Source organism: Typopeltis vanoorti, chromosome 2, assembly GCF_054136105.1.
Source record: "Typopeltis vanoorti isolate ZY-2024b chromosome 2, IOZ_Tvanoo_1.0, whole genome shotgun sequence".
Lineage (NCBI taxonomy): Eukaryota > Metazoa > Arthropoda > Arachnida > Uropygi > Thelyphonidae > Typopeltis > Typopeltis vanoorti.
The window spans coordinates 176,735,434-176,748,106 of record NC_143550.1 but is presented as its reverse complement, the minus strand read 5'-3'; the positions used below and the strand labels follow the sequence as shown (position 1 = coordinate 176,748,106).

Here is a 12,673-nt window from a genome sequence, read left to right as displayed (position 1 = left end):
TCAAGTTCTTTTCTAATATCCTCATTTTTAATATGATATTGCCATTGATGCCATCTGTTCACGCCTCTAATCTTTCTCAGGTCTCTCATATCTGCGGTCTCTAGTCTTTGGTCAAGTGTTTTACTTCTAAACCAGCTCTCAGATCCATAAGTTAAAACTGGTTTGAACACTGTCTTGTATACAGCTAATTTAGTGTTCTGACTAATTTCTCTCTTATTCCATATGAATTTATTCAATTGACTTCCCACCATACCAGCTTTGCTGATTCTGTTGTCTATTTCCATATTTAATTTACCATCTTCAGTAAAAATCGTGCCTAAGTAGCTGAAATGTTTTACTTGTTCCACAGGTTCTCCGTTCACAACGCAGTTGACATTTTCAACAATTCTGCCTATTTTCATTGTCTTTTTATTGCTGACCTTCATACCATATCTATTACAACAGTTATTCAATTTAGTCAGGGAATCGTGCAGACTTGTAGTGGATTTATTTAGAAGTATAACATCATCCGCATAAAGCAAAGAGCTGATATTAACATCTCCAATTTTGATATCAGGTTTAATACCACTTTCCTTCATGTGATCCATATAGATAATGAATAACAGAGGGGATAAAAAATTTGCAGATAATCTTTTCTATGTAACTATCATATTACCTTTGAAAAATTTCTAGGAAGAGTTCCGACTAATGAGCCACTTGTGTGTCTAATTTTGTCTGCTACATTACGAAGTAGATTTTATACTTTTCTCAGTATTATAAATTTTATCTAATTTGTTAAAGGTTTGAGGGGTTTTGAGATGTATCTGCAAAATTTAAACCATTGGTGAATAGCAAAAATACTTCTTTACTAGAAGTATGGTGTTTGACAGGCTGACAACAACAGTTCATTTTTTGTGTGTGTGTCACTGATTGGCTGTGATTGTTGATCATTAGTTGTTTTAGATTGTCAAATTTAGAAATAAGATGTTCTGTTCCCTTGTTGAAGCACTATAAGATCATGTTAATAATTCTAGAATTTCCCAGTTGTTATCTGAATCACTTCATCCAGACATCTGTTGTAGTTCCTTTATTTTATTCTAGAAAGTTGCTAATTTTTTTCTTGTTTCTTGAATTTGTTCTGGCAGGAGCTTTCTCCATGTTAGAATAAATTTGGAGGACTCTGTTCGAGCAAAACTTTTATCTAAGCTTCATGCAACAGAAGATCACAGTAATGTCTTGACATCTTTTTTGAGAAAAGCTAAATGGTTAATGAGCTTAGATATACATAATTTTTGCTTACTGAAGTAGGTGCATTGCTTTTGGGTACTCATTCCATGGATGAGGATCCTTTCTTTCCATGTGACAATGTTGAAGAGCACTTCATTAGATTTATGGAATCAACTACCATTTGAGATAAAAATTTTACTAACAGTAAAATTTTACATTTTAATCTTCACAGCAAGGTTATCTTCAGTACTGTACACACACACAAAGAAATATAACATCGCAACTACTTTCTTTAAACCTCTATAAAATATTCAGCACAATGTCTAATATTCCTGTAGTTTGGCAGATGTTCATTTGATAAAATAGAGGACACATCTGTTAATGAGAATTAGATTTCATTAAACAATAAAACCCAAAAAGTTTAAGCCATCAGACTTACATAATCAGGGATACAAAACTTGTATAAAAAAATAAAAAGAATCAAAACTAGAAAAGCTTTTATTGTTAGTTGTCGACTTTCTCTTGCAAAAGCCACACTGATACTCTTCAATAATGTTTGAAGCATATATATTAATTCTTTTCCAGATCAGTATTTTATTAACATTTAAATACAACATGGGATGATGGTGATCCCCACATCACCTTTAAGGAATGCAGAGAAAAGAATGGACTTCTGACCTAATGCCCATCCTGACCCTTCAAGTGGTCTGCTCCATTATTATTGCTATCCACTGGGTGCTGAACAAGCAAGCATGGGCTATAAATTTAGGACATAGCCAATTTGTATTCTTTATTGGCTTAAAGCAGAAATTTTGTGAAAATCTGGAGAAAAGATCAAGGCTAATAATGATGGCAAATTGATGGATCTTTGCTCAGAATATAGACTAGTAATTACTAATACCATATTCCAACAAAGTTGCACACAAGTTCAATGTGGATAAAAGACAGAAGATATAAGAAAAGCACTGCTTATTATGTCACTGTTGATAGTGATAACTTCATACTGGTTCAGGATACAAGAGCATACAGAGGATTTTAAACTGGAAGTGACCATCACTTAGTTAAGTAGGATAAAAATGAATATTACAATGTAAAGAAGAGTATGTAAACATTTTTAAAAGTAATTAAAGTTGAGCAGCTTTTACAGGTAAACAGAAGACTCAACTAAAATATTATTGAAGAAAAAAATTAATTTGAAAACAAGAACCAAACCTTGGAATCTCAGTGGCAAACTGTCAAGAAAACACTGATTTATTCAGCTAAGAAGGCATGTGATGAAACTGTCTGCAGGGATAGAAAAATAAGAACACCATGATGGAGGACACAAGAATCTAAAGAAGCAGTCCAAGAAAAAAAGAATACCAAAAGTTCCTAGCAAATATGTCAGCAAATGACTTAAAATACTACAGAGAAAAAAAAAAAAGAGAGCTAAGCTATGTGTAAGAGTAGCTAAATAAAAGTCATTACTTGCTATAATAAATTTATCTTCTGTATTCCTGGTGAGAATACAGAAGATAAATTATTATTGTATGAGATCCTCCATGGAGTCAGAAGACTCATCACGGGAGACCCAAACTATCCACAAACAATCATACCTCTCATTGAGCTCATTTACAAAGCACTCACAACTGACAGTGCCAACCCATTCCATTCATTCAACACTCTCCAAGCAAAAAAAATCTAGTCCCCACACTCCTACTAACCACATCTTTACTTAACTTCCAGGGATGACCTCTTGTTCTGCACCCTCTAGTCAAGTTCTGAAACATTTCCCCTGCATCAATCCTATAAAACCGTTTAAGTAACTTGAAAGTTTCTATCATATATCCTCTTTTTTGCCTGTCAGCCAACTTCTGCAACCCAGTCTATCCTCATAGAAGTATTCCACAGACCATTTGCCTTCTTGGCCACTCACCTCTGGATACTCTCTACTACTTCCTCATCCCCCAAGAAACCCAGGTGACCAGACCTGAGCACAGTAATCCATATGTGACCATATCATGGATTCATAGAGAGAAATAACTTCCTTATCTCTATGTGCTAGTGTATGTTCATCAACAGCCAAGTAATATTAAGAGCAACATTAGCAATATGCCCTCTAAACATCAACTCTGTCTACCACATCCCTAAAATCTCTTACTTCATCTATTTGCTGGAGTACAGTTCCATGAATGTGGTACCCAGTTTGTAATCAATTTATCCCAAAATCCATAACTTGACACTTTTCCACATTAAACTGACACCCATTATCTCTTGCCCATACTGAGAGCTTATTATTATTATTATTATTTCGGGCGACTCCAGGAGTCCTTAGACTCATCGAGGGAGGCCCTAAACATCATGTCCACACAACTATGCGATTACATTCTCACAGTATCTATCATACCTTGTCTTGAACTCGTTCACCGTCATAGCACCCACAACAGACTCTGGCAGCTTATTCCACTCATTTACCACTCTAAAAGTAAAGAACCCAGCTCTAACACCCCTGCTAACCACACTCTTGCCCAGCTTCCATAAGTGTCCCCTAGTTCTCCCACCACCAGTCCTGATCTCAAAAATATCCTCTGAATTAATTGTATAGAAACCCTTTAGCAATTTGCATGTCTCAATCATATCTCCCCTCCTCCGCCTATCAACTAGTTTCTGCAACCCACAAATCTTCAACCTGTTCTCATATGGTTCATTCCATAGGCCTGTTATCATCTTAGTCACTCGCCTCTGGATCCTCTCCACCTCCTTCCCATCAAGAAGGAACCGAGGTGACCAAATCTGGGCACAGTAATCGAGATGAGGTCTTATCAAGGCTCGGTACAGAGGTACAATAACTTGCTTGTCTCTGCTCGTCAAGGTATTTTTCAACAACCAAGTGAGTTGATGAGCTGATTTGGCTACTTTTGCAGTGTGTCCCCTAAACTTCATCTCCTTATCCACCAACACTCCCAAGTCCCTGGCCTCATCAATCTCTTGGAGCACAGTTCCACCAATGTGGTATACTGCTGCTAATCTTTTCACCCCAAAATGCATAACCTTACATTTTGTCACATTAAATTGACATCCATTCTCCTTAGCCCAGAACTCCAATCTATCTAAGTCATCCTGTTTACTTAAATCATCTTACAAGCTCTCTACATCTCCTAATTTTGCATTATCAGTAAAGAACTGAATATTTCCTATGTCATTTAACTCAGTTTTTATCAATTTTTATCTATTAACTCTTTGCAAATAAAGAACCTTGTCCTAATTCAGTAAACTTCAGCATAAACAATATCAGGAAAATTACACTACTTCAAAAAATTATCCATGAAGAGAAAAATACTTTTTGGCTTTACATTTCTCTAAACAAATTTTCATTGCATGAATTCAGTTCCTTTCTTTGTCTGAACAATACAGTTCTTGTCTTCAGTATTCTGTAATACTGAAGTGACTGTGGGTGTGATACACACTATCATGAAGAACACTATTTAGAAGGAAAAAAACACAACTTTCTGTGGAAAACAAAATGATCTCCAGTTTCATCCATTTATAAGAACAAATGCAGGGTTAAATAAACACTAGATCAAAACTAATAAGTGAAATTCTCTTTCCGAACTTGAGTTACTGTAAAATCTCTTTGATGAAAAAATAGAAATATTTTTCACCTATATCTATTTTACATGGGCCATTAAAATACATATAATTAGAAATGCATGTAACCTGTCTAATGTATAATAATTTTGTAATATAATGTTAGAATAACTGAATGTAGAACCACAAGCAATTGTAACTAAAAAGCACGACAGGATTAAGCTAGTAAACTGAAGGTCAACAACAGTCTCAAAGGTCACCGGACTGAGTTTTACCGCCAAAACCTACCGTAAGCGTGGGTGATAAGGGCGCTACCAGCAAATCCAGGACTTTTTTTGGATATGACATAAAAGGCGGAGATTGAGGCTTGAGGGCTCTCTCATTTTTTTTGTTCCTGTGGCAAGCTTTGAGGACGGGAAGAGTCGCGATCCCATGAGCAGTAGAAAGTATTTTAACCTTGGGTAGAATAAATGTTAAAAATACCAAGCAATTTTAAACCTGGTTTTACTCCATTTCTCAAGTAAGCAAACAGACAAATAAGTCAAGTTTGCGCCTGCAAGTGATGCAAGTCTAGCTGATCCTACAGGTAGTGCAAGACAAAGGCAACTCGTGGTAAAGGTGGCACAAGCTCTCCTTAATGCCAAAACACATCTCCAAGAAGGGGATGCATGATGTTTTGTATTAAAGGCAAGGGGCCACTACCCAGACCGGTTTCGACCTTTATTGAAGTCTCGTCAGTGGGAGCTAGGCTAGAAATACCAAGATTTAGTAATACAGAGCTTATAAGTATTTTACCAGAACAAGTTGCCATAAGGTGTTTTAACCTTATTAAATAAAAATCTCTGGAGGAGATATAAATGTAGAAAGTATTTTATCTTGGGTAGAATAAATGTTAAAAATACCAAGCAATTTTAAACCTAGTATTACTCCATTTCCCTTGGGAAATGGAGTAAAACCAGGTTTAAAATTGCTTGGTATTTTTAACATTTATTCTACCCAAGGTAAAATACCCCATTTCCCTTGGGAAATGGAGTAAAAGAGCTTACTTGGGAAATGGAGTAAAACCAGGTTTAAAATTGCTTGGTATTTTTAACATTTATTCTACCCAAGGTAAAATACCTTCTACATTTATATCTCCTCCAGAGATTTTTATTTAATAAGGTTAAAACACCTTATGGCAACTTGTTCTGGTAAAATACTTATAAGCTCTGTATTACTAAATCTTGGTATTTCTAGCCTAGCTCCCACTGATGAGACCTCAATAAAGGTCGAAACCGGTCTGGGTAGTGGCCCCTTGCCTTTAATACAAAACATCATGCATCCCCTTCTTGGAGATGTATATTGGCATTAAGGGTAAATATTAAGATTAGTGATCAGAGCTTATGCCACCTTTACCACAAGTTGCCTTGGTCTTGCACTACCTGTAGGATCAGCTAGACTTGCATCACTTGCAGGCACAAACTTGACTTATTTGCCCATGAGCAGTAGTTTCTGGAGATCATGGGGAGTTTGCTGGCAGTATTACAAGATATCCTTCTGTGAAATTCTTCGAAGAATGTACCGATTCACGTGCGTGCTGATTTGTAGTAGCCGACAAAGTTCCTAACATCGATAAAAAAAATGCATTAAAGTTACAAGGAAGGAATCTGCAAGACGACAACAGCTGGACAGTGCCCGATCACAGCTGTTGCGCAAGAAAAAGAAAGGAGCCAGCAGAATTCACCCTTACCCTTTTGGATTCAGGACTGTACATGATATAGAGACCTTGTAAGTAGATTGCTTTATGTTAGTAGCCTAGATTGTGTGTACAGACGATACATGTTGATTCTGTTTAACTAATGGTATAACGTGTTTGAAAAGGTCAGAAGGACGAACGTCAGTTTGAATGTGTATAATAGAATACAGTAGACTTGAATAATGCTTGTGTTACATAATGCTTGGAACATGTATAGCGTAATTTTGCCTTATATTAATAGTATTGAGAGTAAGGTTATGTGTGCTAAAATCCATCCACAAGTTTAATAAGTTGAGTGTAAATAATTTCTTTGTCTAAAGCTTTAAGTGAATTGTTTTAATGAATGTGTGGAGAAGTACGCACGTGATATGTCCTATTTACTTTTGTACATAATTGTCTTAGTTAGAATAAACATGTTTGGTTTTGTTAATAGCCTGCCTGATCTTTGTTAGCCAATGCACTGTCTCATAAAACAAATCAAATCTGTGTGACCTAAAGAAAGTTACAGCCACGACTGAATAATTCGGAGTTGCTTGAGATAGAATTGATTTAAAAGTTATTCCACGTGCTTAGCTAAAATATTCTTTTATATGTAAAGGAAAGATAGAAAATTCTTTTACACGATCCTCAATGGCACAGTCATTAACAAAAATAAATTTTTAAGGATTACTACATTTGAATTATAGCAATGTAGATTAAGGATTTTGTCCCAGCAAGAGGCTTTTCCTAGGTCTACGATACTAGCATGTATGAGACTATATTTTACAGCTTTGAAAGGGGTGGGGGTGTAAAGCTAAGTAGATTACGAAAGGAATAAGGTCAAATAACAGTATTATACGTTAGTTAAAATTAGAACATATTGGCATTTTGTACAAGTAAAGCAACCATGAAAATAACAAAGTAAGAAACGATTTGAGTTAAAAAGTAAAGTAATAAACAATATTCTTTTAAAACAAGCACATTAGAGTGTGCGCACCAACATTTCATAAAATGAATTACATAATTTTTATATTATTTATAGAGATTTAATTATAATGCTAAATTAAATTTTGCAACAGTATTAAAAGAATATTAACATTGTGGTAAACAGAGGGTTGGGAGGAAGAAATATTTGTAATTATCCCAATTTCTTTCCAAATTTTTTTTAACTTATAAATTAATTTATAAAAATTATATATATAAATGCAAGTCATAGGATACTCCACAGTGTTCTCTTTGATGTTCTCTTAACTGCCACCTTAGCATAAGAGGATTTGAGGACAGGTATTTTGGTGGTGGCCAACTCCCTTTTTTGCTTCATGATATATTTTGTTCTGTTTTTATCTACTGTGTTTTTTGCATTCCACTGCTGACATGCCCAGGAGCAGGCTGGATGATCTCTCTGAAAATCAACACATTTAGCTTTCTTGGCAGAACAAGATTTATTATCATGTCTTTTACTGATACATCAGGCAAAGGTAATAGTCATGACAGACCATACAGTTGGGGCATACCTATATTTCTGGCAATTAAAGCATCTCAGAGAATTAGGGATGTACAGCCTAACAGGACAGCCAAAATGACTTGATTTTATAGATGTTGGAAGCTTAGATGTATCAAAAGTAAGGATAATGCTTCTGGTTGGAACCAGAAACATTATGTCTATATCTACGTATCAGGATATGCCTCATACTTGTCATTCCCTGATCTTTAAAAGCTCAAAACATCTCATCAGGAATATCAAGAAATCCCATACTGATATCACTCCTCGATGACAATGAGTGTTTTATGAGGTGCTACTGTTCATTCATAACTTATTTTAACAGTAACTAAACATTTACACATAAACCACAGTAATTAGATTTTAATAAGTAAACGTTTCATCCTAAAGATCTTAGGACATCATCAGTACAGTTATTACAAACAATACTAGGAATCATATACAGTTAGAGTGCATGCTTACAATGGAATCCTACTATGCGTGCAGAAGAATGTTATAGAATTAAATTAAAATATATCAGATAAAATCTGATATAATTAGAAATAAATTAACATGCATAAATTTATTTTATACATTTGAGAATGACAATTTCCCAGACTTTAGGGATAGTAAGAACATCATTATGGTTTAAATTGGGTCTGTGACGTAAAGCTTCAGCACCTTCTTTATATAAATGCTTGTTTATATAAGGATCTTTTAGGAGAAACGATAGCTTCCTGCTTCATACTCATTTACTGTATGTAGTGCCTGCATGCGTCTTTACTGTAAGTTCCTTTGAAAATGGCAACATGACGTTGCCGAAATATTGGAAATATTAAAGTTTAATTTAATTATATTCTATTGTATGTTGTTAATTGCTTAAGTCAATTAATAATTATGTATAACCAGTGTATAAGCTTTTCTATGAGAAATATATAAGGATCTATGTAGAAGTTTGGTGTTTTTCCATTGGATCCTATGGTTTGGGTTTCCAACTCCATGTTGTGTGAGGCCAGATTTGTGCAGTTTGATAAGACGGATACGATCTTGATATTCATAGATGTGTTTACTAATAGATCTTCCTGTCTGTCCATAGCAAGACATCTTACAAGAACATGGAAATTTGTAAATGCCAGGTAGCATCAGAGGTGAGAGTTTGTCTTTAGGAGAAGGTAGCAAATTGTAGAACTGGTTGATCGGTTTGTAGGTAGCAGCAAGTTTGTATTTCTTCATAATTTTTGACAGACGTTAGGAGATGCCTTTGACATATGGTATGGTAGTTCTATGGGCTTGTTCTTGTCTAGGCTGAGGCATAGGGAAGTCACTGATGATTTTTTTGAGTTGTTTTTGGATTGCATCCATTTAGAATGGCTGTATTTCTGATGATTTCCAATTCTTTATTTAAAGATTCTTCAGAGGAACAAAATCTGTGTGCTCTGGATGTAATGATTTTATGATGACATATTTTTTGAGATGGATGGTGAGCCAATGAATTATGAAAACATTGGTTTATGATAGAAGTGGAGAAACCATCCTGTTTTCGTTGGATGTGTAAATCCAGAAAGGAGATACCTTGTGATGATTCTTTTTCTAGTGTGAATTTGATGCAGGGATGAAAATTGTCGATCTTATCTAGAAACGAGTATAGTTCTTGTTCACCATCCATCTCAAAAATATAGCATCATAAAATCATTAGCATCTAGAGCACACAGATTTTGTTCCTCTGAAGAATCTTTATGCTGATTGGAAATCATCAAAAATACAGCCATACTAAATGGATAAAATCCAAAAACAACCTCAAGAAATCATGGTGTTGGTGTGGTTGCGGTTCATTGTAGTTAGTGGATACAGAGATGTAGAGTAGGTGTTCTCCCTCGATGAGTCTTTGGACTCCCTGGAGGTGTCAAGTAGTAATAATAATATTTTTTTATTAAAATAACGAAACCTGCGGTGTGATCATAATTAAAAGAAACACACGTATTAACCACAGTAAAAATTATTTAATTGTAAATATTTCATTCTAAGTATCTTAGGACATCATCAGTACAGTAGTTTAAAACAATAATAGGAATAACATACAGTTAGGGTGCATGATTACAATAGAATTTCATTAAACGTGCATAACGTGCTACAGAAGTAAAAAAAAAAAAAAAAAAAAAAAAAAAAAAAAAATTATTTAACACAATTTTGTTTGACAATTTCCCATACTTTAGGAATACTAAGAACGTTGTTGCAGTTTAAGTTTGGTCTGTGTAGTAAGACTTCAGAACTTTGTATAAACGTTCATGTTTATATAAAGATCTATGTAAAAGTTTAGACTTTTCCCAATGAAACCTATGGTTTGGATTTTCAATTCTGTGTTGAGAGAGGCCAGATTTCTGCGGTTTAAAAAAAACGAATGTGGTCTTGATGTTCCGAGATGCGTTTCTGAACAGACCTACCTGTCTGTCCAAAGTAAGACAATTTGCATGAGCATGGAATCTCATAAACACCAGGCAACATCAAAGGTGAGAGTTTGTCCTTAGGAGAAGGTAACAAGTTGTAAATTTGGTTGATAGGGTTGTAAGTAGTGGCAAAATTGTATTTCTTCATAATTTTAGAAAGACGTTCAGAGATGCCTTTAACGTAAGGTATGGGAATCCTATGGACTTCTTCCTGTCTGTCTGGTTTGATGTGTGGAGAAGTGACTGATGACTTTTCGAGTTGTTTTAGGATTATATCCATTCAGGATGGCTGTATTTTTGATTACTTCTAATTCCTGGTTTAAAGATTCTTCAGAGGAGCAGAATTTGTGTGCTCTGGAAACTAGTGATTTAATAATTCCAGATTTCTGAGATGGATGATGAGCAAAAGAATTGTGAATGTAGCGACCTGAGAATGTAGGCTTGCGAAAGACAGACGTGGCGACGGAACTGTCTTCTTTTCTTTGGATGTGTAAATCCAAAAAGGAGATACCCTGTGGAGATTCTTTTTCTAACGTAAAGTTGATGTGATGATGAAGAAGGTTAATTTTATCTAGAAACAGTTGTAATTCATGTTCGGGATGATCCCAGACTGCAAATACGTAGTCGACATATCTTAACAAAATTTTTGGTTTGTGTTCAAAAGTGAATATTTTTTCGTCAAGGTGTTCTAGAAACAAGTTTGCTATGTTCGGTGATAAAGGAGATCCCATTGCTGTTCCTTCTTCTTGCTTGTAAATTTGACCTTTCCAGGTGAAGTAACCTGATGCAATAACAAACTTGAACAATTCAACTATATCAGACAGAAATTTTTGAGTTAGTAATTCTATTGTTTCTTTATGGGGAATGTTTGTGAAGAGGGAGACAATGTCGAAGCTGATTAACAAGTCAGTTTTTGATAGTTGAATGTCTTTAATTTTTGTGTGAAACTCAGTAGAATTTTTGATTGAAGAGACTGAGTGGTCTATGTGAGGGCAGAGAAGGTTAGATAAGAATCTTGATAACTTGTAAGTTGGACAGCTGATACAGTCTATGACGGGCCTAAGTGGAACATTAGTTTTGTGTAGCTTAGGTAAGCCATAAATTCTAGGTCTTGCATGGTATGTCTTAAGTTTTTTAGATTGTTTCTTCATCCAAGAAGGAAGTTTAATTAAGTAGCTAATTTAATTTTCTGAGTTGACGTTTCGTAGGATCATAATCCAATTTGGCGTAGGTATTACAATCTCGAAGTACTAAATTAATTTTTCGGTCATATGAATTGGTATCAAGAACCACAGTGTTATTTCCTTTATCAGTTCTAGTAATGATTATGTTTTTATTACATTTAAGGAAATAATAGCTGTCAATTCTAATGGTGGGATATTTAATTCTGAAGGTTTGGCATTGTAGATCACTTTATAATAAATTTAGTTTAATCCTTTATCCAAGTGTGAGCAAACAAAGTTTGCGCCTGAAAGTATCTTCAGGACTGGGGTAAGGTGGTACAACACGAGGGTACTCCTTGCAAAGTTGGAGCAAGCTACCAACACTCCTATCTCAGTATCTCCCATAATGCAAAACACATCTCCTTGCAGATATGTCTAATGTTATGCATTAAGGGAAGGGCCACAACCCAGACTAGTTTCGACCTTTATTGAGGTCTCTTCAGTGGGAGCCAAGCCCATAGAGATACCAGGCAGAAGCATTAGCAGGTCATCTCTACCTATAGGAGTTGCCAAATGGTGTGCCACCCTTTTTTTAATAAATTAATCTGGATTTAGGTCGAAACTAGTCTGGGTTGTGGCCCTTCCCTTAATGCATAACATTATACATATCCGCAAGGAGATGCGTTTTGCATTATGGGAGATACTGCGATAGGAGTGTTGGTAGCTTGCTCCAACTTTGCAAGGAGTGCCCTTGTGTTGTACCACCTTATCCCAGTCCTGAAGATACTTTCAGGTGCAAACTTTGTTTGCTCACACTTGGATAAAGGATTAAACTAAATTTATTATACTCTAACCAAGTGAAAAATAAACTTTCAACGTAGATCACTTTAGCTACTTCAAATCGAAGTCTGTTGGCTTCAATACTGGAGAGATGGTTGACGCTTCTTTCTATATTATGTATAAAGTCTAAATATGGGAAACACTTTGGTGAAATCACAAATTTATGGCCTCTTGCTAGAACATTTAATTCATCTTTTGTTAGTGGATCGTTAGATAAATTGACTACCCATTTTTCCGTTGGTAATTTGTTAGTGATCTT

At 35.2% G+C, this 12,673-nt stretch overlaps 1 protein-coding gene across 1 annotated transcript in view; it reads right to left on the bottom strand.

Annotated features, from left to right (window-relative positions):
* Rme-8 (receptor mediated endocytosis 8) overlaps window positions 1-12,673 on the bottom strand; it is a 1,025,705-nt gene that overhangs the window by 932,299 nt on the left and 80,733 nt on the right. The window lies entirely within an intron of this gene.